Here is a 26,915-nt window from a genome sequence, read left to right as displayed (position 1 = left end):
CCTCTTCAACCCTTACAAAGTTGTTGTTATTTAAATTTCTGTTCTGCCTTCTCAAATGGAGTCTAGGGGGGCAGACAACAAATCTAGTTGTCAGATGGGCTATGGAAATAATGTCCCTATGAAATGCCAATCAAGGTCTGGCAGACATCTCTTGGGGGGGGGACTGCTCCAGCTTTGTGGCACACCAGTGAAAACATCTGTGCAGATGTGTAAGGCTGTCGCGAGGACCTCCCTGGCACACTGAACTGCTGCCCTTCTTTGTGCATAGACTGAAAACTGTCTTTTCTGGTGCACACGTTTTGATGGCCCACATTTTTTACATCTGGAAGGTACTCTGAGACTGACAATATGATTTATTATTGCACATGATGCGAGATGCATCACAGGTCAATTAAAGTCTCTTTTGCTGAAAGATGCAAGCTCAGTTTAAAAACTCCAAGAGGGGGCCCATTCTGCTGTTTTAATTATCCTCATTATTAGAAAGCAAAGGAAGGATGTGCTGATCTGCAGCTGATCAGAATCTGCTGGTGTGTACATATTTCACATCTGTGGGCATGGCAACATGGCTTCCTTTGTGGCACGTCTTCCTTCACACCGTGCTTGGCGGGGGTGATTACCATAACAACGTCTTTCGTTTTTAACACGGCAACCCGTCCTGAGGTTCCTCATCACCTTCTTCTTGGCATTTCTGAAGTTTCTGTGACAGCAGCGTGTGTGCTTTGGTTTCCTACGAGGGATCTTCTAATTCGAGAGTGAAAGCGCCAGGAGGAATAAGCTCCAGTACCCGTGTAAAACCACAGTGGAAACTCCTGCAGAATAGGAAATGTCACAGTCGCACAATTTGCTTTGTGGCGGATAAGAAAAGTTGATGTGTTTCTTTTCTTTTTTCCTTCTTCTTTTTATTTACTTCCTCTTTTATTTTTCATTTTGTTTTTTTCTGAGGGGAGGAGAGGGGCCAAGAAGGAAAGACTTCCCTTCCTCTTAACTGCAACAAACGTTTACTATGAACAGTTCGTGCCCTGAGGCATGTACAGTTTCCTCAGTTTGTTCCCAAAGCACAGATGACAGCCATGCTCAGTGCAGGCTCTGCGCCAAAAGAGCATTCTAGGTAATCACATGCAAATGAACCTCAGCAAAATAATTCACAGCTCCTCTACAATCCCATCATTAAAGGAATGACATTGTCCAAAAGAAACGGGTGTGTGTCCTCAACTCTTTGTTATCAGGGCTCCTTTTATAAATTGTAAAGAAATGGACCACACACAGAGAGAATCAGCGTAGTGCAGTGGTTTTCAGCCCGTGGGTCGTGGCACCCTGAGGTGCCTTGAATGATGGTCAGGAGTGTCGCGGGCAACATGGCCTCTGTCCCCCTTTCCTTCCCTTCCTTCCTCTGATGCTCTCTTGTGTCTTGGCCTCCCAAAGGCTCCCACACCTGTTTGTTGCAGCAGCCCTGGCTACAAGCTCTGCAGGCAAATTGTGCCTCTGCGGCTGGCCAGGAGGTGAAGAAGAAGAAGAAGAGTTTGGATTTGATATCCCACTTTATCACTACCCGAAGGAGTCTCAAAACGGCTAACATTCTCCTTTCCCTTCCTCCCCCACAACAAACACTCTGTGAGGTGAGTGGGGCTGAAAGACTTCAAAGAAGTGTGACTGGCCCAAGGTCACCCAGCAGCTGCATGTGGAGGAGCGGAGACGCGAACCCGGTTCACCAGATTACGACTCTTAACCACTACACCACACTGGATCTCCAGGGTGCTGGCTGCCAGGAGCTGAAGTGGCCTCAGAGTAAGCAAGCAAGCAAGTAAGTGGGTGAGGGAGGGAGGCTAGCCAGCCAGTCTGCCAGCCCTTGCTGTTGGAAATGGACAGAAGTCCTAGGCCCCTGTGGGGCAGTGTGAGGAGGCACCTCTCTTTGAGGGCAGTGGGGGGGCACAGCTCAAAGACCAGGGTTGGCAGCATCTGGCCATAGGACTCCCAAGGAGAGGAAAGAAGGCTGAGGAAACACTCCACAAGGGAGGGTTTTTGAAAAAAGGGCGAGAGGCTGCCAGCTCTGCAGGCAAGGGGCAACATAAGTGGGCTCCTGTGCCCCACAGGGGTGCCACAGAAAGAATGTAGTTCAAGGACTCAAAAAGGACTCAAAAGGCTCTGCAAAGCCTTTCTCAGACCCTGAATGTGATACAATATGCTTTCTTCTGCCCTAACTGAGAAACGATGGCTTTTGCCAACTTTTGTAAGACTGCTGGTGCAGAGGTCGTGTGAGGGTAGAGGAGGACAGGCCACTGCAAAAGGCAGGAAGGAAAATGAAAAACTGAGTCAGTGTGAAGGAGCCCTGAATTGATGGGGTCTGAACCCTTTCTGGGAGGGAGCGGGGAGATTTAAGCTTTCCTGGGTCAGACTGGAGAGCAACCCTGGGTTAGTTTTTGTCCTGGACTTTCACTGCAGACAATGGATCACTTATCATAGATCCTGCAAAGCTATTTGCTTTGCAAACATCTGCACTGGCGGGGTTCAAGTTTGCCTTTAACTTTGGCTGGCTCATGCTGCTGCTACTGCTAGTACTGCTATGTTGAGGATGGTCCCAAGGCGTGGTCATAAGGGACAAGATGCAGCCACTTCATTGAAAACAAGCTGCTCTGGGTCTGGTCTATCCTGGATTGGGAACCTCCTAGGCGATCTTTATATGCTGCCTTTAGCTCTGTCGTAGAATAAAGGTAGGATATAAACACACCAAAATATAAATTGTTATTGCTTTCCTTAAGGTAACACCTGTATTGTACCAGAAAATGGGGCACCAGATCTTTTTAGCATGAGCAGATTGGCATAATTGAAATATTTTTGCCATGCAAGGAGATGAGTGATTTCTCAATAGATGAATCTGAAGAGAAAGAAACCATCTATTAGGAATTTAGGAAGATGTCTGGGACTTTTTGCATGCAAAATAGGTGCTCTTCCACTGAGCTAAGGCCCTTCCGCCTTCTTCCTCTCTCACCTAGTGAAGTTCACTGGTATTAGGTTCAAGACAGGGAGAGAGAGAGACAAAGACTCATGAAAAAGTTGTAGGCCAGAAATAGATTGGTCCAACCACCCCTCATTTAACAAGGCAATCCTGGTCTTCTTAGTTTTCCTGGATAGAAACAGAAGCTCAGAGTTTTATTTCCTCTTTTGTTTGCTTTATTTTTCTACTTTTACTCCTCCACTTCTATTTACTAGGAGGAATTTTTATTTAACCCATTTTGAAACTCTTCATATGGGAAGTTACAGAGATGGAGGTTGTACCGCTGAGGTCATAACAGTAGTTCTTACAACCAAATACTAATATAGATACTTGTGTTTCCCCCCTAAATAAATAGATAGATTGTCTTGGATACAGGCTGTGATGTTTAGCCACAGTAGATAGATTTCATATTTAATATGTAGAAATATCACACTTGCCTCCCAAGAGAAATAGCTGGTTGTTAAGGCATCTTCTGCAGTGCCTGGTTCGCCTACCGTTTTGTAATTTAAATCTTATTCTCAATATTGTGCAAACACCGAGCTTTTATTTTTCATGCGACTGTGCATCAAGGATTGGGCTTTGTGCTGCTTTATGTTATTCTTTGTAATTATAAATGGCCTTCAAGGCAAACCCAGCATCCTATTTTATATGTGTGTGTGTGTGTGTGTGTTCAGTTTGCATTAACAACAGTTTTTAATTACTCAAATCAGCAGCACAATCCAGTTCAAACCTATAATATAACTGTAGATTGGCTTCTTTGAATTACATGCACAAGGAAAATTGGATAGTTATCAGCAAGCAGAGACAGAAGGGTTGCCATATTTCAAAAAGTAGACATTTAGAGCTCCCCCCCCCCCACAGTTTTGCCCACAGTTGTTGCAAAAAAATGATGTTTTTGAACTATTTTTCTGGGATATCGGCAAAAATGGCACTGCCGACATGGGTTCCCCTAAGTCTAGATTTTCCCAAACATTTTGCCAATTTCTGCCCAGACACTGCTTCCAATTTCAGTATTCTGGGTATGTCCAGGAAATTCTGGATGTATGGCAGCCCTAAGAGATAGGAAGGCTTTTGCCCTCCAGATGTGGCTGGACTACAGCTCCAACCAGCTGCAGCAAGGAAGGAAGAGAGGGGCATGTGGATTGTGTGTAGAAACTAGTCTTTGATGCCAAGGGTAACATTTACGTACATTCTTTGCTCAACTTGCTTTTGCCTCTGATCTCACCCACTGAAGCACGTGGCCCCCAGATGCTTGCTCAGAAGGGAATGTGGTCCTCACAATCCCCACTCCTACCTTAAGGATGATGCAGCCTCCAGACTCTTCCCCATCACTCTCTTCCCTAAAAGCAGTACTCAGGCTGAAGGGGGCAGGCATCCTAAGCTACTGTTTTTATTAGGTCAAATTCAGAGGGAGTCAGCAAATTATTCTAGTCACCCAGCATATGAAGGGCGTTGCATTGCTTACCTCTGCAATAGGTAACACAGCAGCCCCTCCAAGTGTCCCTATTTTCCAGGGACAGTCCTGGATTTACAGAAACCAACCCGATTTCTGATTTGATCCTGGAATGTCCTGCTTTTCCTTAGGACGTCCCTATTTTCATTGGAGAAATGTTGGAGGGTATGTTATGCAACACCCCCCCCCCCCAGCCAAGAATACAAGTATCTATACAACCTTTAGAAGACATCTGAAGGCAGCCCTGTATAGGGAAGTTTTTAATGTTTAATGTTTTGTTATGTTTTTATATATGTTGGAGAACTGGATTTTAAGTTGGGATAAATGAGAAACAGAGAGACTTGAAATCGACAGACTTGTCCATCCCTATTTAAGAATGGATTATCTCTTAAGAAAGCAATTGATTCTGGTTTTTGTTGTTTTAAAAGTAATCTCGGAGCAGAAGGCATTTGGTCGCTGAGTGTCTCTTTTTGCCTCTTACGAGAGTTTTCCTTAAGAATATATTTTCTGGTGGCAAGATTAGCCTATCTTGGTTTAGATGTCTGAGGCAATGGAGTTTCCGCCTCCCTTGGGAAATTCTTACCAGCTAATAGACTAGTGATTACTGCCATGATCACAGATCTCCCATCTTTATTTTCTCCCATCATTCCAAGTTACATCCCCCTAGTGCCAGATGAAATAATCCTTTCTTCTCCTTGGTGGCTTATGTCCTTCAGCTATTTGCTGCTTTGTATAATATCTCCTCTGAGCAGCTTAGCCAAATTATGCATATTTAGTTCTGTCTCCCCTCATTAAAGTCAGTCCCTAGTCTCTCATAGTGATTGTTGCTGCCTTCTCTGTTTTAGTCTCTTTTTTGCTTTCCCATTTGGTCTTTTGTCAATATTTCTACAGAGCAGAAGGTCCCAAGCAGAAAATGTTGAGGTGGCTCCTCCTCTTCCATCACCCCCTCAACACCTGGCTTAGTTAAAATGAACCCTGTAGTCTTTTGGTGTATCTGAATCTGCAAGAAATGAATACAGGTGGGTTCAGACAAACACATTTATGGTGATAAGCAGCATTGGAGAATTTTTATACCACAGAGGCCATTGGGTTGATGCTCTGCAATGTCACAGGTGAGGTTGAATTTCATTACCACATTTCCAAAGAGTTAGAATATCTCAGGGCTGGTGTACATGTTAGTTTGGTCATCCAGTGGAAACCAGAAGTGTACAGATGAATGGATCTGTCAGTGCTGGTTTCTGCCAATTTTGGTTTGGATCTCTTAGCCGATCCTTGGTAATCTTCCATGCCTGTGTTCCACACTCTCACTGAGTGCTTTTGTCTGCCTAGAATGAGCCTTTGAATTTATGATTAAGGCTCTTGCTTGCCTGGATGAATGATAGAAAGGTGTGTCTAGAAAACAGCCCTCTCACTTTTCCATAGCCAGAACATTAGGTGAGAGGTACAAAGGTAAATTCTAACCTCCACTCAACCACCTGTTTCAGACTTCTTGTGGGCAGATCATCTAATGGCCTTACCTGATATAAGCTAGTTTTGTAAGTAGATCCAAATGGTGCAATCTCCCTAACACACTTCGAGAAGGGAATGCTGCTCAAATCAATGTGTGCAAACAAACAAAACAAATGCAGGCTGTGATCCTGATCTCCTTAGAGGAAGGAAAGGGAAACAAATGAGGTGGGGAAATGAGATTTCATTGCTGTGGTAGGCAATAGTCCATGAAGACCACCTCCTACTCTTTTTCATCTAGGGAAGTAAATCAAGCACATTTGGTTTCCATCCATTTAGCATTGCAGGGCACGCCGTGTATAGTATTACCCAGTGATTCAGAAAGACAGATTGATTACAGGAAACATTTAATCTGATGCTTTTTTATTTTTATTTTTGGGCTAACATCTCATTTTATTCAATCTGTATTTACAACAGTTTGATGATTGCCCTGCATACAGGGCTTAGTGTTGCCATGGGAACACATGATCTTTTGCAAACAAATATGTGGCATACTACTGACCTTTTTTGAATTCTATTATGCTGAATTACAGTCATAAAGCTAAAATATTCATTCCAAGGTGTTTACATTGTATGTATCTTTCCACCCGCCTATTCAGCCTATTTGTATTTTATGTGGAATGTGTATTTGTAGGGAAAGAATTGCCAGGTTTATTATACTGAGCTCTGTTAGCTATCCTACCAGGCAAATATTCCACTACATTTGAATATGTGTGAATTCTATGAGCGTTTCTATGTGGGTGTGTAATTCCTGTTTCCCTGCCCCCCAACAAGCAAATGTCAGCGGGGTGAGATTTTTTTTTCTGCAAATCTTGACACATTAGAGAGTGATCAAGATATACAGTCTGGTGAAATTCTTCCACCAAAATATCACAATGGATTTCCCATGAATGGATCTTACATTTAAGAGTTTGGATTTGATATCCCGCTTTATCACTACCCTAAGGAGTCTCAAAACGGCTAACATTCTCCTTTTCCTTCCTCCCCCACAACAAACACTCTGTAAGGTGAGTGGGGCTGAGAGACTTCAGAGAAGTGTGACTAGCCCAAGGTCACCCAGCAGCTGCCTGTGGAGGAGCAGGGAAGCAAACCCAGTTCACCAGATTACGAGTCTACCGCTCTTAACCACTACACCACACAGGCTCCACAGGGTTAGGGAAGGAGTGACCTTCAGAGGGCTGTTGGACTACATCTCCCAATATCCCCAACAATGTCTGGAGTTGAGCAACATCTGGAAAGCTGCAGGCTCCTGACTCTCTTTTACTATATGGAGGCTCACTCATAAGAAGGAGTAACCACAGGTGTATTTCCTGAAATAATGATGTCCTGGAAACATTTCCCAGTAAAATGAATGCACCATTAGACTAATCAACCGACTGAATTTTTCTTAGCATCCATCTTTTGATGCTTTCTCCTGATGTATAAGTTGCCCCATTCTCCCCATTCGGTGTACATTTAATATCCTTTCATGGAAGTCTGATTATTACCAAAGCTGGGCAAAACTAGTCTCTCAGAACTGGGGAGACCACTTCGCCAAATTTCTCCGTGGGGAGGAAAAAGTCTTCCCCATGATCACTGCAGCAACAGTGGTATAAGCTGCCTGGGGCGGTGTGAGGGGGAGGAAATGGCAGCCTCCACACACACACAATAATTAATTAAAAATAGTGGGTGTTATCCAGAGAGCATTCTGCAAAATGAGCTTCAGCTGATTATTATGTAACTCTTCTGACAGATCAAGATAAGCTGGTGGAAGCAGCAAATGCAACAATTCTAGCAACTGCAATTAAAAATATGGGCCACAGAGATGGTCCCTGAGTTTTAAATTGGATCATTTTTATTAGTGCAACTTAATTGAGTTTGGTAATTTCACCTGCTTAGTTGTGCTTATATATGTTTGAACTTCGTAACAAATTGCAATGGCTGGTGGCTGATGCAGATAAGTATCTAGCATTTTCTAGGACGGAGATGAGAAAGAGTGAAATCTCAGCAATTTTCTCAGAAAAATGTTTTCTGAGAAACTTTAACTCGGCTCTTCCTGTGACTCACTGGTGGTACTTTGTGAAATTACCTGGCCTTGTGATAGACCAGCAAAGCAGGAACTTATGTTGCTGGGTCCCCTCTTAATGCCTCATAGCTTTTTAAGGGATGAGGACCTGGTGAGAAACCTTCTCCTGGAGGAAATGCTTCATGAAATGCTTTGATATCACAAAAGCTCTGTGATGAAAGTGGCTGGATAGAGTTGATGAAAATCAACGATGGCTTGCTGGTGGTTTTCTGTATCTATGTCAAGATATAGGCCCAAAAAGGCCTTCCAAGCAGTCTGTACAACACAGACTGAAGAGCCAGGCTAGAGTCATAGGTCGAGATGAGCCTCCACTGGCTCCTCAGGTCTCCTTATTATGTTGAGCACAGCTGCTTAGGGCTTTCACCAGCACTACACCAGCACTTTTAACTGGGGCTAGAAAAGGACCAGTAACTAGTGCAGTTACTATAATAAAGGTGTTATAGACACTGACTACCTAATGCTCAGTAGGACGTTTCTGAACCATCTTCAAAGGTAGGACCACACAGTAGTCCAGTCTGGATGTGACCAGAGCATGGATCACTGTGGCAAGCTCATGAGATAGTTTCAGGAGGTAGTGCAAGCCGAAAAGCAAGAATTGGTGGGTAACTTAAACATTACTGTTTGAACAGAAGTGGTGAATAAATGCACAAAGTTTGTACATAAATGATTAGGTTGAACAGAATATAGAAAATATGATATATATTGGGGTGATATATGGCTTCCCAGTGTTGCTGGGCTCCAGCTCCCATCAGTTCCATTTAGTGGGGCCGGTGGTAAGGGATGATGAAAGTTGTTGTCCAACAACATCTGCAGGGCCAGATGTTCCCCATTTCTACTAAAGATGATAAATCTTGCATGTTTAGTTTGTTTCAGAGAAGGTAGATAAATCATTACTAATATAATTAGTATTTATTTGTCAATTTTTGCAATGAACATCATAAACAGAACAGAACTGCTGATATTTTAAATTTTTGAGGTAAAATCAGAAATATCAAAGTTGTTATAATTATGACTCTTGTAACAGCAATTGATTTATTTATTTTTTGCCATAACCTCCCACTTGGACTCTTTCTTGTTTTTGATGCCACAGACTAACACAGATACCCTTTCAAAAAGAAAAATATGTTTAGAAGTCTTGTGTTGCGAGAACACACACACACAAACAAACACACACACGCACTGTATATATAATGTTCATTTTTTAAAAAAATAATATCTCAGATTACTGGAGAAGCGGGATGAAATGGTTTCAAGTGACCTGGAGCAGAAATAGAATGATCCAGTCATCTCTAAAGGCACATAACCTGCTACTTTTTTTTTAGTCTCTGGCATAGTTATTTACATAGTGAAGTAAACAGGATATAATCCTGTGCAAGAGCTGACTGGGGTAGCTGCTGTGTTGATACCAGTTAAAATCCATCCCCTAAGGGCTGGTTCAACCAATGACTCCACTCATGGAAAGACATTCCAAGAGAGAGAAGTAAATCACCTTCCGTCCCTTTTGTGCATTTAGGATATGCATATCAGAGCTGATAATCTGTTGGGTGTCTGGACAAAGGCTGGATTCAGCACACACCGGAAGGTTTAATTGGGTCAGCCACTGTCATTGGAGAGTGAATGCATGTTTTTTCTCTCTGCTTAGATAATCAGAGATGAGTGGGAATTTCAGCCTGTCAGCATCCCACAGTTGACATGCACAAGGGTGAGCCAAGTTTCTGTACTTTGCAACTATGCATATTTGTTGGGTGACTCATTTGTTTCTCAATGACCAATTTACATGAAAAAAAGGGCCGTACATGACCAAATAATACCGGTGGTAAGGGAACGGCGCACTCATTATGTATCATTTCCCGGTTGCAATTGCTTGCAGAGCAGCTAAAACTCCAGATGCATTGACAACATTTGTTGCTATGCCAACAGTGTAACAAAAAGTTTGTAGGTACAAGTCCTTGTGTACATACACCCCACTCTCTCACCCTCACCCTCATTCTCGCTCACACACAATATTATTTCATATGGAACATTCTGAGAAATGCGAAACATTTTGAAGTTTAAAACGGGTCAACGCTTCCTTTGTACGTGTTATGGGGAACAAGCGATCCCTCTGGCTTTGTGCGTGCACACTGCAGCCCACAGACAATACCTTTCAGTGTGAACCTCGTGCACACTTTGCATGCGTTCAGCCACAGTTCTCCTCCTCAGACCCACAAATCAATTGTGCCCCAGGGCCCTGGGGAGGTGGGGGAGTAAGATGCCTAGAGGCTGCTGTGGCTCCCAGTTCATTTCTGAGTCCAGGTCAAAGTGCTGCTGTTTACCCAGAAAGCCCTACATCACCATGTTTTCCCACACTGGCTCTCTCATGCACCAAGATGGTTTTATGGGGAATCCCCTCCCCTGGGTATTCCACTATCTGAGATGAGGCAGTGGTGACCCGACAGAGGGTCTCCCCCAAGGCTGGTGCCCCATCCATGGAATTCTTTCTCAAGAGAGAATCACCTGGCCATTAAGATCTTCTCTCCACTGGGGAAAGACCTGCATATTTCCCCAAGGCTTTTTAACCTGCTGAAATATTTCCTGCTGTTAGTTGGTTTGTTTAGTTTGCTCTTCATTCAGCCTTCTCTATTAACGATTTTTTTTTAAAAAAAGCATTTATTGTATTCTAGCTTTTTCCAAATGTAAGCTGCCCTAGAAATCCCTTACTGAAGAGCAGTAAACAAATGCATTAAATCCATAAATAATAAATCCTTCCCATTAACTGCGGTGTGCTTGTGGGGCAGGAAGATCAGGGCACAAACAGCCAGAAGCTAGCTGGGGAAGCAAACAGAGGCAAAAAGGTGCAGCGAAGTCCTGTGTTGAACCCTTGCACATTCGGATGTGGAGAATTTTTGGTTAGTTTTCCCGATTATAATTCTAGTGCTTCTGTTCCCTTTTCTAGTGTTCCTTTCTCATGGAAGTATGTGTTGAAGTACGAAACGATAGGCTTTTGACCAATAAATCGGCATGTCATGATGCACCACTGGGCAACATTTTTATTCATTCACCCTTTCCACATATGGTCTCTTTCCCTTGATTCCCCCATGAAAATGGCAAGAAAGAACTGCGTGCCAGAATGAAAACTTCAGTTTCCCCCACCTTTGACTCCTGCATTTTTTTGGGTTGACTGTGTTGCAGATGGAATGCAATAATGCGGAAATATATGCTAAACGTGCAGTATAGCCCATTCGTTTTCCGGAAGTGGCTTCTATGTTGTGCGGAAACTGAACTATAATGTGGAAATGAACAGTGAGGATAATGGTCAGGGAAATAGAATAAGCTGCCAGAATTTGGCCTTTCAAATTTCAATGGTGCCCTGGACAAGCCCAAAATTTGGTGCCCTTTGACCTTTCGCCTTCCATTCTGCTCAATCCGCTATGTCATAGTTGTGACGCCCTGCGGTGTCCCCTAGGCTTGCACCCAGCGCGTTGAAACTGGTTGCTCTGCCCTAAATCTGCCCATGCTGCCTTGTGAATGCAGACTTATACAGGCAGGAGCAGAGCTATTGTGATGGCCTGGGATTCCAATTCGGAGGATGAAACAGAGGAATCCCAGCCTGCACAGGAGTCCCCGCCTCCAGGGCCGGCTGAACTGGGGCAAGGCCTAGAGGCTGAAGAGCCTGCACCTGTGGCAGTGCAGCAGGAGCTGGCCCCAGGTGAAGTCCTCCTGGCCCCAGAGGGGCCTGATGACTCAGTGGCCACAGGTGAGCCTCCTCCAGGGCCCAGTAACCCTTCGGCCTCTCCTGATCTGCAGAGGCTTAGGGCAGAGAGGCGAAGGGAACTAGTTGCCCCCAGGAGGAGTGCTCGCCTTAAGGCCAGAGTAGGCGGGGCTCCTGGGGGTCGGGACCGCCCCTGACCTTAGAAGAGGATAAAAGCCCACTCATCCCGGCCCCAGGTTGCGGGAGCAACGTCGTTGTTGGCTTCGGACCTTCCTGTGATCCTGATCCTTGCTCGGCCTCCTGTTCCTGACTAACCGGTACTCCTGTTCCCTGCTCGGCTTCCTGTTCCTGACTATCCAGTACTCCTGTTCCCTGCTCGGCCTCCTGTTCCCGACCATCCGGTGTTCCTGTTACCTGCTCAGCCTCCTGTTCCAGCGTTCCTGTTCCCCGCCCGGCTCTCGGCATCGGACCTCGCCCCGCTTTGTGTGGACTCTGCTACACTCACGGTACCTTACCCCCGGGACCAGCACAGCTATCTTCCTGACACTGGTGCTATTGCAGCTGGGGTAGGGTGGGGGCAAAGCACACCAGGCGCTCCTCCCACTGGGAGGGACAGCTCTGACTTTGCCACTGCCCTGCCCCAGGGCTGTCCTAGTAAGTCCGCTCTCCTTCCCTGGGGGGCGGTGTTGCAGACTGGCATTTGGGACCCCTGGCTGGAAGGGCGGCCTCTTTTTGCCTCCTCGCCAGATCTCCCAGCCCATCCGCCCTCTTTTTATGTGTTGCTATGACAGCGCCCTTGCTATGGACATATGTCGGCCGCCATATTGATGAGGCCGGGTAGGAAGTTTTCCACTTGGCATATTGGCACCAGCCATTTGGTTTTCGCCTACTTTGTAGCAATTGTCACAAGTTTGTAAGGTTAGGCATTGAGTCAGCCTTTGTTTATGGTTGTAGCCTCTACCTGCCCCTCCTCCATAATTAAAGGGATCTGGGGGTGTGGATCCTGTCCGAAGCCTGGTCATGGGCTAGGGCCATATCACAACCCATCGGGGACCCTGGGGGTGCCCCAATTTGACGTATGTCATAGGGCTCCCCCTACTGGGGGTTTACCCTTAGTGCGACTCCCTGCAGACGGGCAGCAGTCGGGCTATAGTCTGGCTTCACCCAATGCCTAAGTCAAACCGCTCCCATCTGTAACCAATAAAGTTGTGGCCTATTTTTGCCCATTAACCTAAAATATTTTGCCCATTAACCTAAAATATTCATGTCCTTGTGTTTATTATGACAACATTTTTGAGCTCCCAAGTCGCAAGGTGGTTAGATTGGTCTCAACTAGGGTCAGGGCCTTTTCAGTACTGGCCCCAACTTGGTGGAACGCTCTGTCACAAGTGACTAGGGCCCTGCGGGACTTGACATCTTTCCGCAGGGCCTGCAAGACAGAGCTCTTCCACCTGCCCTTTGGTTTGGACTCAATCTGACCCTTATGTTTCCCTCCCCTTATGGTTTTGATCTATGGGTTATCATCATCATCATCATCATCATCATTATATAAGGGAACTATGAGGCCCGGGACCTGGGCACGCAAGTTGCAGTGACACCAAAGTTGGAAACCATGCGCTGTGGCTCAGTTGCTCTTGTTGCAGTGTGCATGTGAGTACATTGTGACACTGGACTTCTGTTCCCTATATTAAGTGAACAATTGGGGGACTATCTTATGTCTTCTTAGAAGCTTAGGAAGCTGCCACTGGTCCATCTAGCACAATAGTGTCTATGATGGCAGGCAATGCCTCTCTAGGGTTTAAGGCGGGGAGGGCAAGGTCTCTTGTAGCCCCAGCTGGAGATGCTGGCGATTGAAACTGGGACCTGCTTGCAAGGCGGATGCTTCACCATGGAGTTATGGACCTGCTTGTTTCAACTGCAGCAAATATTTGCCTAGCCAGAAATGTGCATCTTCCTCAAAGGTGGTGGTGGGGAAATCATTTTCGTCAGCAACGTTCTTTGTTAGTTCAGATCCAGGCATGAGTCACAGAGACATGGCATAATACCGTCATCTGTGGTGAATTTATTTGGGCACAAACCTCTTCAGAAGGTTGAGGGGAAACCCAGAACAGATTTCAGGAGAGTACAGGGAGAGGAGATGGGGGAAGCCCCATTGTGCAAGCTTCTCAGTACTGCATCGGATAGTTTCTGCATCAAAGTTTCTGCATCTAGGAGTGTGCATTAGGCTGGAACACATTTAGAAATCTGTGCATTAAGACAAAAAAGACATATTTAAATATATATGTTGTGATAAAATAGGCCCTTCAGTATGAATTGTCATATGCTTTTTTAAACACACACACACACAAAAATCCCTTAGATGAATTTCAAAATGGGCTAAGGAAAGATTTAAGACAGCAAAATTGACAGGGACAAGAAAAATACAAGGATGTGTCCATCAGTGGGACACTTCGGAGGATTTCATTGTAAGCCTGCAGGCCTAAGACACAATTGCAAGGGGGCAAATCCCATGGAACTGTGCTGGCTTATTACTTCTGAGTTAATATCTGTAGCACTGGGCTGTGGACATGTTTTCTCTTTTAATTAGCTTTATTGTACATTCTGCCCTTGCTGCTCCTGTAATAAGCCCTTCGGGGTTGCTTGGAAAGGTGGCTGATAAATATTTTATTTTTTTAAAGAAAGCCTACTAATCCAGCTAAGTATATATTTTATTCACCTTCCCAATACACTATGGGCCAAATGAAGCACGGTACTAGGGATTTGCGAATGGAACCCCCTGGTGTGTTAACAGCAGCCACCAGGGGTTAGATGTCAGGGGTGAGTATTTGGATGAGAACCATAGTTCAGGGAGCATAGCTCTTTCATCTCCCCATTGTTTTCAGTTAAAATAATCCTCTGGTGCTGCTTTTCTTTCCATAGGGGAAACATACAGCCACTATGGGGCAGGGCAGGTCTTGATGAGGAACCCACGGAGCAAGATGAATGCCAAGCAATTGACTTCACATAGTTAACAAACAATTAAACTATGGGACTTGCTTCACAGGAAGCAACACCTACCTAGATGGCTTAAGGAGAAGACTAGGCAAACTCATGGAGGAGAGAGCTAGCAATGACTACAAGCCATGGTGGCTATGCTCTCTTCCTCCCACAGTTGGAGGCAGAAATTCTTCTGAATCCCAGTTCCTGGAAACCACAGGAGAGGAGAGTGTTTTTGTCCTGACTCCTTCTATTCCTCATGCAAAGTGTGGAACCTGGGAGGGGTGAACTGGCCCTTGAACCTTTTTGAGCTCTGCTTGTGGGTTTTCCCACAGGCATCTAGTTGGCCACTGCGGGAACACGATGCTGGACTAGGTGGGATATTGGCCTGATCAGCAGGCTCTTCTTATGCCCTTAACTTGTTCCCGCACATTTTGAGAGCGAACAGAAGGGTTTGAGGGCCAGTTCAGCCCTCCCAGGTTCCACTCTTTGCATGAGCAATTGAAGGGGCCAGGCCTCTGGTTTGGAGCCTAGCATCCCTTCTCCATTTTGGGTCCCTGGCATGAAAGGTGTAGCCTCCATATGTATGTATCCAGAGAGCCTGATTCAGGGCTCTTGGACTTAAGGGTCCCAGATCCCCTGGGACTGGACAGAGTCTTATATCCATTTTAGATGCTTGGTCCTAGCTTGTCCTTATGGATTGGATCAGTCCATCCCATTTGGAACCCAGGATGCAGCAAACAGCAGCAATCTGGGAACTGGTCCTGGTGAAAGCATTAGCCAGCTCTCGCTACAGCAAAACTGTCCTGATCTCAGTTCCTTCTGCCCTTTGCTCCTCCAAATTCCCTGGGACTGCTATGGATATTTCCCAAAGCCATCGGAGTTCCCGTTCATAGGTCTCCTGGATTACATCTCTTTGGGCTCTGCGTAAGCAGTATTTTTAACCTTTGCTGCAAAAACAAGTTTATAATTCCTGGTGGAAAGATACACTGAACAGGAATGGCAAATTTAAATCCATCGCCGAGAAGTTGTTTTTCATCTTTCTTATGACAGAGCCTATCCTCATGCAGACTTTCCCCCTTGAGATAGTGAGATGGCACACCAATATAGAAAGGATCAGATATTGAATTGGAAAACTTTCTGCACCGTATAATTACAGCTGAGTCTCATCCCACTCACACACACTTCCCACCCGCCCCTCTTCCCAGGCAAGGCTAGTTCTCCCAGTTGTGAATAACATCTTGTTTTTCTCTTTGCATTTTAAACTCCTGTTTACCATTTTTGAGCCTATGGATACAAAGACCACATTCAAGGGAGATTCAGCTTTATATTCTTTATGTTTTCTAGGTCTGCCTGATGATGCCAAGCCATGCCACATCACGCACCTTCGGATTTTACCTTCTGTGCTTTTAATAAACGTCATCCTCCCCACTTCCCACATGCAATGCTCCAACAAGAAGAGAAAGCAGGAGATGCAGTCTCATGAACACCAGTCTTTCAAGGGTCATGCTGAAGCCAGTTGGACAACCTAGTTCATTTATTACTGTCTCTGAGGAGTTTGGGGCGGCACACATGGTTCCTCAAGCCCTCTCTGCCATTTTTAGCCTGACAACAACCTTGTGTGCTAAGATTGGGCCATAGCTCAGTAGTAGAGCATTTGCTTAGCATGAAGAAGGTCCCAGGTTCAAGACTAGGTATCTCTAGATAAGGCTGGGAGAGAATCCTGGAAATCTGCAATCCTGGAGTTCTGCTGCCAGTTAGTGCAGACAGTATTGAGCTAAATGGAGCAAAACTCTGACTCAGAGCTTCCTGTGGCAGCTGTCAGTTTAGGAAGATGATTTGATGGATTCCACTCTGCATGCAGACGTGGCTCAGTCTCAGTCTCTGACATCTCCAAGGGAAAGATCCCTGGCTGAAACCCCAGAGAGCCCCTCCCAGTCAGTGTAAGATAATAGTCTGATTTATAGCATCAGAGAGTTGGAAGGGATCACAACTCGGTACAGTGGTACCTCGGGTTACAGATGCTTCAGGTTACAGACTCCACTAACCCAGAAATAGTACCTCGGGTTAAGAACTTTGCTTCAGGATAAGAACAGAAATCGCGTGGCGGTAGCAGGAGGCCCCATTAGCTAAAGTGGTGCTTCAGGTTAACCCGAGGTACCACTGTATAAGGTAGTATCATGTTTTTCACCCCACGTTCCTCTGGCTTGAGTTGATTGGGCATTTTTATATCCCAGCCTTCCTACTCGCTAGGGTTCACAGGTCAGCTTGCCATATAAAACAATATGTTGATCATAAAAAAACATTAAATGGATCCTCAGCATTCCAAGTATCATTCCATGCAAAAGGACTTGAGCAGGACTCTTTTGTAAGAAGAGGCATGCTATATCCAACCCAAAGGAAACTGCCCCAGCACTCTGTAAGGAAAGTTTTAATAGGTTCCCATTGTTACCTAACACCACATCATCTTAATCAGGGCTACAGAACAGTGTGTGGTGCCTGTTGGAGGCGTCAAGGCGCAAGAACTGGGATAGGGCATATATTTTGGTTGTGTACTAAAATCAGAAAATTCAGGGAAGATATAGTAATGGAAACTTAACTAACAACGAGCTGTATTTCACCACTGACCCTTTAACTCTACTGTCTGAATATGTCAAAGAAATTGCACTAACAAAAGACAGGGAATTAATTATTATTATTTGCCATCATGCCTCAAAGACTCGAGAGACTGAGCTTATTGGTAAGCAAGTTATATTTATTAAATATAACAAAATTATAGAGGATCTGCAAACCAACCAGATTAACCAAATCAAATTTTTAAATTGCAGTAAATTGTAATAAATGGAAGGGATTCAATCCCTCCCATCTCCTTGGCATGTTTACAGCCACATGTTGTAAAGAATTCTCCCTCTCTGCTGTGCACCTTGGGTGTGTGAATCCTACATGTGCCGTGGCCCCACCAGCCAGCATCACCTCAATCTTCCTGCCAAGCTTAAGGACACCCCAATGTAGAGCCCATGGAAGGTGACTAAAGAGTGCCCTCAACCAAATAACACCTCAGGTACTCTCACCTGCCCAGATTAATCTGCACCAGTTGGGCCAGATTAAGAAACCTCATCTCCAGTCACACAGTCCCCTACCCAACAGGCAAAAAAAAAAAGAGAGGAGTCCCAAGGACCTATCATTGGCTTCCCTCCCAAATCCTTCTCAGCCCCCAAAAGGAGCAGCTAGCAAAGCCCGCACTGTAAAGGGCAGGAGGGCTGGAGCCGAAGTCAGAAATAGGCTGAGCATGGGGTGGATCCATCTTAACTAGCTTGGTCTTGTACTCTTGGTTAATTGGACGAAATAGTTCACGAGCCTTCTCCCTATTCCAACTCATCTCTTCTTCCAGGGGAGAAGGGTGTGGCAAATTCATCCCCCCTTCCACGTGAAATGGGAGAATGACATTGCCAAAATACCTAAGAGTGGGGATGGGAACGCCATCCATGAAAGAACTGATAACTGAAATCTGGGATACAGTATATGTATGGTTAAGCTCATACATATGGTTAAAGTCAGAGCAGCTAGAAAGCAAGTTATTGTCTTTATGAAGAAACGGAGCCTCTCTGTAATGTAGTGGAGCAATGATGTACAATGTGACCCCATTTGTGTTATTTGGAACTTTGCAATATTGATCTGTTATACTTGAATTTGGTACGAAAATTTGCTATGTTCAGTTCCGGTTTTACTTTTACCCTTTTACTTTCATTTTTGGCCTTTGTTGAAATATTTTGTTACGTTCCATTAAAAATAGTTTTGACCAAGCATTTGATGCTTAGTGGCATATTGTTATGCAGAGAACATATCACATGCTGCTGTGTTTTTGAAATTGGTATCAATTTATTGTAACTTTAACTATTTCTATGGCATTTGTATGTTGAGGTTTTAAAAAACCATCATGGGAGATAGATACTTTTTAAAAATAGTTAAAATTACAACATATCATTTTTTTGTGTGTGTGTTTGTGTGTGTGTGTGTATACGCACACGAAATAAAACATGGCTTGGTGCTTTGCTTCTCCACCTCTACAAAGTGCCGACTTGAAATCCAAATGTTCTCATTACTTAATGGGTTGAGTTTTATCTTGTTCTGAGCCCATCTGCATCCTGAGTGAAATATGTGGTAATCTTCGCTGTTGTTATCAAAGCATCAATTTGTGGCTGCACATCAACAATCGTTAGCACGTAAGGTGAGCAAACTGGAAGATCTAACTTGTTATCGTGGAAATAAATAAAAGAGTTGCACTACCAAAGAGAATTGCAACACCTGTTGTTCCAGACTTGGGGCTATCCAAAGCAAAGATTACAACATTCTTAATGGCTGCCAATTTGTTTCTGGGCACAGTTCAAAGGGTTTTTGAAAGGCATAAATGGCTTCAGTCCAGGATAGATGAAGAACAGTCTTCTCCTGAACCAGCCTGCCCACTTCCTAAATTCCACCAGAGATGCCCTTCTGTGTTCCCACCCAAGACTGAGGCATTTTTAGTCTGGATGAGAAGGAGGGGCCTTCTTGGCATCTGTACCCAGATAGTGTGTATTAGCTTAACCTGTGAGCTCCATTTGCCCCACATCCAACCGGCTTTTCTACCTCTCCTGAAGATCTAATCATCCCAGTAGGAAATTATCCCCTTCCTAGGAAAATAACATTTTTAGCCAGAGAAGATTTTCAACGGGGGAAGTAGTTAATCCCCACATGTCCTCCTGGGCTCCTTTGGAGGAAGGCTGGTATATAAATTTAATTGTTGTTAAAAATAATAATAATTGTTGTTGACATCTGTCTGTGTAGGGAGACAATGGGGGAGTACATCTTCAAAGGTAGTCAACCATTGGAGAGTTACAGTGCCTGCTGTGGCTGTAGAGACTGATACGAGAGATACATGTTTTATTGCAAGTGGGGCAGATAAAGGCATCCAGTTTTGCTGCTACAGAGGCACCATGGCATTTCTTCTTCTTCTTCTTGTTGTTGTTACCCTAGCCCTTGATATCTGAGATGTGCATTTATAAGGCCCACCATATTCCTGGGGTTGCAAACTGTTTTAACTGTTTTTAATTTTTAATTATTGTAGCCTGTCCTAAGATCTGCTGGTGAAGAGAGGGTAATAATAATAGCTTTTGGCATCCATTGTATCTTGAGAGATAATGGAGGAGTGTGCCTTTAGGGGTGAACTGATGGAGAGTTACAGTGCCTGCTGTGGCTGTGTGCTGCTGCAGATGCACCATGGCGTTTCTTCTCTCTGCGCTCCTCCCAGCGGCCATTCCTCCTCGGCTATGGATACATAACCTGACTGCTTGTTTCCAGGCACTGAGGTTGTCTGCAAGGGGTTGATGTTGCCAACCTGCATGTCACGTTTGCAAACATCTTTGTAACACAGAGTCAGTCTGCATGAAGCCAGCACCTCATAGAACTATTAAAAGTTTCATGGGCAATATGATGATGGTGGTGGTGGTGGTGATATCCTGATCCTGCTTCCCCTGAAACTGTTAACATATTTAATGCATTTGCATTTGTAACATAATGTCTGTTTTTAACCACATTCTTGGAACAGAGGGAGCACTAAGAGAGATGGGTAGTTAATGGTAAAGGTAAATGTAAAGGACCCCTGGACGGTTAAGTCCCATCATGGGGTTGTGCGAGCCGGCATTTGTCCACAGACAGCTTTCCAGGTCATGTGGCCAGCAGGACTCAACCACAGCGGTACCTATTTATCTACTTGCACTGGTGTGCTTTCAAACTGCTAGGTTGGCAGGAGCTGGGACAGAGGAACAGGAGCTCACCTCGTCACGGGGATTTGAACCACTGACCTTCTGATCAGCAAGCCCAAGTGGTTTAGATCATAGCACTACCCGCGTCCCATCAGGTAGATAATAATCTGTGTTTGGAGAACCTTTCATCTGTGGGAAAGCCTGCATGGCACACCAGTAGGAAAAGGGCTTTTCCAATGTTGAGGGCAGTTTTGGCAGTGGAAGCAGGTGGACCAACCCTCTCTCTCTGTTCTCCTTTGTATTTGAATATTTTGCAAACCCCAAGCTGAGATTGACAAGGAGGGGAAAAATGCAGATACAGCCACTTTGGGTTCAGCATATGGCTAGTAATCCTGAGAACAATCATAACTGGCAAATCAATTCACAGCATAAAGAAATTAGACATATTTTTTTAAAAAATACACCTATACTCTTTTCTTTTGCTTCTTTTTCTGCAGAGTGCAAAGCCAAACCAGTGTCTTCCCAGAGAGTTCATTAGTATGTGGAATGTATATAATAGGAAGCAAGTTCACTAGGGAAGCATTATCTTTTACTGGCGATCTGCAAACACTGTTGAAAAATGACCTTTTGCTATCAAAATATTAATGTCTTCATCTCAAGGAAGAATCTCAAATCTCAACCAGGGGAGAAAATTAGATGCCATTTTTCTTTGCACTCTGTGGGTTTGGATGAAAGTTTTGTAATAGCTGCATAATTCTAGGTCTTACATGCACCTGGTGCCGTATTATATCAATTTGCATGTTATCTACAGTTATTATATTTCAGAAGGCATTTTTAGCATTCTTGCAACACGCTATCGAAATGGTACATGCTGAAGAGAGAGCATAACTCCCACTGGTTTTGAGTGAGTTAAATGTCTATCTTGGCGATAAAAAGCGCTTAGGTGACATTCCTCTGTGTGCACATTCTCACATGACATTGGGTTCCAGTAACACAGAGCAAAAGCATTTGTGTATCTGCATATTTATTAAATATATAGATCAACTTTCCATGCAAACGTGCCACGGGTAGCTAGCAATAATAAAATGAATAGAAATTAAACAATCATAACAAAAAAAAAATGTTGCTATGTAAATTCAGAAAAGCTGAAAATGGATCAGTACACAATATCTGGAGGACACCAACATGGCTCTCCCTGTCAGGAAAAAGCAGCAATGCAAAAGCCAGCTGCAGGTGACTGGAATGCAAAACAGGATGTTGATGTCTGGAACTGTACTAGTGGAAAAAGGGGGCAGTCCATTCATTGTACTGAGCACCGGATGTTAGCTCAGAGTGTCATCTGACCTGTACTGGAAGTACAGGGGTGGAGTAGAAACTCTACTGCTGGAGACTGGAGAGTGCAGACACGTTTCTCTGTACTGCTGCAATGACAGGAATAAAGACATGTAAATAGACTCCTGTCTGTCTCTTTTCCCCTCCCTGGGGGAATGCAGGGAGGAGGGTGTGTTCTCACGTTTGAGGAGGATCGCCGATTTGTGACCTTGCCTGTATCCTGCCGGGAGACGCAGACGGGAAGGTCAACAAGGATCTCAGCCGATTGCCTGGAGTGAGGCCAGTTACCTCTGACTGCGGCTGAGAATTCTGACACTCCCTTCCATAGTGTAATAGTGTCTTTCAGCATCTTAGAGGCATTGGAATGTGTTGTTGGTGTTTCGGGGGGCAAGGTGTGGCCATCGCCTTCCCCGACAATTTTTGGTATTCCTCTAAAGGAATCCGGCGGTCATGGATCCTGTCCGATGCCCGTGTGGTGGGGGGCCATGGCACGACCCTCGGCGACATCAGGAAGAGAGCCTATAGTTGGATTAGCATCAACAGGCTTCCCCTACTGGTGGTTAACCCCTCCTCAGACTCACCCCTCTACGAGTGGGTGGAGTCTAATGTTCCGTGGTCCAATGCCTAAGCCAATACCTTCTCACATGCTGTAATCAATAAAGTTGTGGCCTTTACCTTACCCATTAACCTTACATTCTGTGTCCACGTGTCTTTATTCCCCAAGCGGGGATCGGGTCCTCGAATCACAAACATCAGTTCGCCTATAGGAGAAACAGGTCAACAGATGATGCCATAGCTACAGCCTTTCACCTTGCAGTGAGTCATCTGGAGAGACCGGGGAATTATGTCAGAATGTTGTTTATTGATTGTAGCTCGGCTTTTAATACCATCCTCCTGGACATCCTTATTAAAAAGCTGACAGATCTGGACCTTTCTTCTACCATCTGTGACCGGATTAAAGACTTTTTGAGGGATCGGACACAAACAGTGAGGATTGGGACTGTTACATCTACCTCCCCGAAGCTTAGCACTGGCACCCCACAGGGATGTGTGCTAAATCCCTACCTGTACTCATTGTACACATATGACTGTATATCATCTGATCCATCCACAGTAATTATTCAGTTTGCATATGATACTACCATAATGGGCCTAACTGCAGGAGTAGATGAAACAGCATACGGGGGGAGGTTCAAAATTATCTACATGGTGCTTAGAGAATAACTTGCACCTAAATATTAGTAAGACAAAGGAGATGGTGTTGGACTTCTGGAGGAAGCGAGGGGAACCTGCCCCGCTGTATATTGGGGGGGGGGCTGTGTGGAGAGAGTCTCCTCCTTTAAATTCCTGGGAGTTTACCTTAATGAGGACCCCACTTGGAAAATCAACATAAGTCAGGTGGTCAGAAAGGCCCAACAGACTCCATTTCCTCAGGGTCTTGCGAAAGAATAATGTTAAACAACAATTGATGAACTCCTTTTACTGGTCCACAATAGAAAGTGCCCTTTCATATTGTATCACAGTGTGGTATGTTGTCCTGACAGCCACGGACAGAAAGTTTCTACAGAGGGTGGTGAATACAGCACATGATATCATGGGCTGTCCCTTGAGTCCGCTAGATGACAGTGCAAGGGATCGTTGCCTTAGGAGAGTGAGAAAAATTCTCAGGGATGACTCACACCCCGGCCATCACCTCTTTAATCTTCTACCCTCAGGCAGGAGATATAGAAGTATAATCAGCTGTACCAACAGGCTAAAAAATAGCTTCTATCCATGGGCTGTTAGGCTGTTGAATGGAAAATAACATAGCAAAATTGACTAGTGAGGTGGTGTGTTGTTCAATAAGAGATTGAGTGTTTTGGGGGGGGGAGGTTTGTTTAATTTCATTGTACAATGACAATAAAGGTATTATTATTATCCATAACATTAATCAATTGATACAGATTTTTGAACCAGTCCCAAATATATAGGGTTGCATCCAACATCATTCATACCCAGAGTAGAGTCTATGGAATTGATTTCAATTATTTTACTCTGTATCAGTTGGATACAATTCTGGTTGGTATCCGAATGTCTTGGTAGACAATGGAAGAGTGCACCTTCAAGGCTGAAGTCAAAACAATGGAGAGCTACAGTTCCTGCTGTAGCTATAGAGACTGATATGGGAGAGACATGCTTTGTTGCAGCTGGGGTAGATGAAGACATCCAGTGCTCAACATGCAAACTTGGCAGACCTTCATCTTGGTATGGGTTGTTAGCAACACATACTCCCATACCAAGCAATAAAGTAAAGGTAAAGGACCCCTGGGCAGTTAAGTCCAGTCAAAGGCATCTCTGGGGTGTGGGGCTCATCTCGCTTCAGGCAAATGCAGCTGACTTTTGTCCGCAGACAGCTTTCTTTGTCATGTGGCCAGCAGGACTAAACCACTTCTGGAGCAATGGAACACCATGATGGAAGCCAGAGTGCGCAGAAATGTTGTTTACCTTCCCGCCACAGCGGTACCTATTTATCTACTTGCACTGGTATTTATCTACTTATCGCCTTGCCAGTATGCTTGTTTAGCTCAGTGTCGGTGGAAAGGTTGCTGGTTTTGGTGGAACCCAGGCAGTGCTTTTTTTCTTTTAAAAAATATATGTTTAGGGGTGCTCTCACTTTCCTACTCATATTGAAATACTGCCCCTCAGTGAGGCCAAACTTAGATTCACAGAATGTTTAGAGGAATACGTATCCCTGTGTTCGTTGATGTCTAGACCTAGGATGTTGGTCTTCATCAGGCTGATTGTAAGGCCTAACTCTGTGAAACAGTTGATAAATCTCTATAGAACTTCCTTGGAGTGTGTTGTCAAGGCTGTGCCACCTGTGTCTATCAACTGGTGTCTATGAGTGTACATATATAACAGAATTGCTTGACTAGGAACCAATGTGACCTTTGTGGAACTTTCTATACTATGACCTCTGTTAACCACATAATGCATCCATTCTTATTTTGGATTTGTAAATGGGAGCAATGTCTAAGTGACAAAAAGATGCTAATGCCGTAATCCTAGCTTCTGAGTTCCTATGATTTGGTGTGTGTGTTTTTCAAACAGTAAAAGAAAATGCGTTTTAAATCTACAGCAGGGATTCAAAGATTTGGGAGTTAAAAGGAAGGCTAATTAGTTTCAAATCTTGCAATTAGCACCACCAGCGGAAACCCAACCATGTGGGAGCTGAGCAAACAACATTAATATTAACACTACAACAAAAATAACATTCTGCCATACTCAGATTTTAGGTCAATGTGACTTTGAATTGATAAATAATTAACTGACGTGGCAAAAGATTAGTGGGAAAGATATCAATTCCAAAAAGGTTTTACAAACCCCAAACAAATCCTACATTAAAAGAACCAAACAACATCTCTTTGATGAGGACATGCTTAAATTTGTTGTAATTTCCACTATCCCGTCCTGTTTGTGGTGTAATGATTGCATCTGGCAAAAAAAACCCCAGCAACCCTCAAATCCTCCATATATTTTCTTCCCTTATGCTGGGTTTCAGCTATTGCCTTCATAATGCTGGCATGTTAGATAAGGCCACATAGTAGCACCAGCGATCAGCTGCTTGGAAGTCATAAGCCACCAAACAGATGGAGGAACATTCTGGGTTGTATTCATGACATACATAGAATACAATATCTTTTGTGGAAATGACTCAGGGACATCCCAAAATATTCAGACACTCTGAAATTTAGAGAAGCGAGAGTGCTTTTACTAGGTACATGCCAGCATCAGCGTGCATTAGAAATGCCCTTCTTCCCATAATGGTCAGAAAACAACGGGAGGAGAGGGTCATTGTCCCAGTGACCTACTTGTCACCTTCCTAGAGGCACCTGGTTGAATTTTTTTGACTTTGAAGTTATCCTGGGATGATAATGCCCTAAATTTGTTTCAGTATAAAACTTGTTTCCACATGTTTAAGGGGTAATACAAAGGCCGACAACAGAACACAGCAAAAATAACCTTGGGATATTTGGGCTGCTATCTAATAACCCTAAGATAAATATTTGTGAATCATGGCTGTAAATAAGTCCTACATCAACTATTCAAAACATGCCAGTACCACCAGCTGGTCCAAGATATCCACTGCTGAGACATGCTCATCTCATGATGCCTTCACTCTCGCCCAGGTGCGCTGCATATTCTCTGAGAGTCTGGAGGAGCAGGTAGCACAGATTAATCTTCTTTTCAATCTTTCCACCACTTTTGCTAACACCCAAACTTTCACAGGCATATCTGCGATCTCTTGCCTAACTGCCCATGGAACTACGCCAGGTGGATTTTCAAAGCAGCGTGATGACTCAGGTACCCAGGATTACCATAACATGCCGAGCCAGATATATAAATCCTCTATTTTTTAATGCAAAGCTGTTGTGTGTTAAGAGGAGTGCAGAACTCTTGTTTTATTTGCATGAAGGACAAATTTGGGCATGAATTCACGTTTCGATCCTGTAAGCTTTGGCAACAACGACAACTAATACTATACTGCCGCCACCACCTAAGATTTATCAAGTGTCACGAGTTGTTGTATTTGAACTGGCCCTGTTACCTGGCACAGACTTGCTTGAAGCATCTACACAACATCCTCATTAGTCTACTGCATCCTAGTGTTTCCCAAGGCTGCTTCCAGACTGTCCCTGTTTTGCAGGTGGGATTCAATTGCACCCTGTCAAATTCAGGTTGTGCAACTAAAGTGGTTTTGCTGCTCTTGTGCAATGCACCTGTTTCCAAACAGAAAAAACCCAAAGCCCTGGGAATTGTACAGTAAGGGGAAATGCACTGGAAAGTGTGAGACAACAGTTGCTTGATGTGGCCTCATATAACCTCCCTGCCCGCACTACTTGGAATGAATGCTCGATAAACAGCTGACATTGTATAATCTCCGTGCAAACCTTGTGCAAGCAAATCAGGATAGATGCTCAATCACAGGTCATCTGGAAGTGGCCTGAGTAATTCTCCCATGATTTTGCAGGCTTTATCTGTAGCCATGTGTGTGTGTGTGTGTGAGAGAGAGAGAGAGAGAGAGAGAGGACAGCAATGGCAAAAATGGACCCAAAGAGCTCTGTTACTGGCCCCTGTGCCTTCAAACTGTGATCATGCTCTCTCCCTATATTGGCTGG

The sequence above is a fragment of the Podarcis bocagei genome, assembly GCF_964188305.1.
Source record: "Podarcis bocagei genome assembly, chromosome: 12".
NCBI classification, from domain to species: Eukaryota; Metazoa; Chordata; class Lepidosauria; order Squamata; family Lacertidae; genus Podarcis; species Podarcis bocagei.
This window is presented reverse-complemented; position numbering follows the sequence as displayed.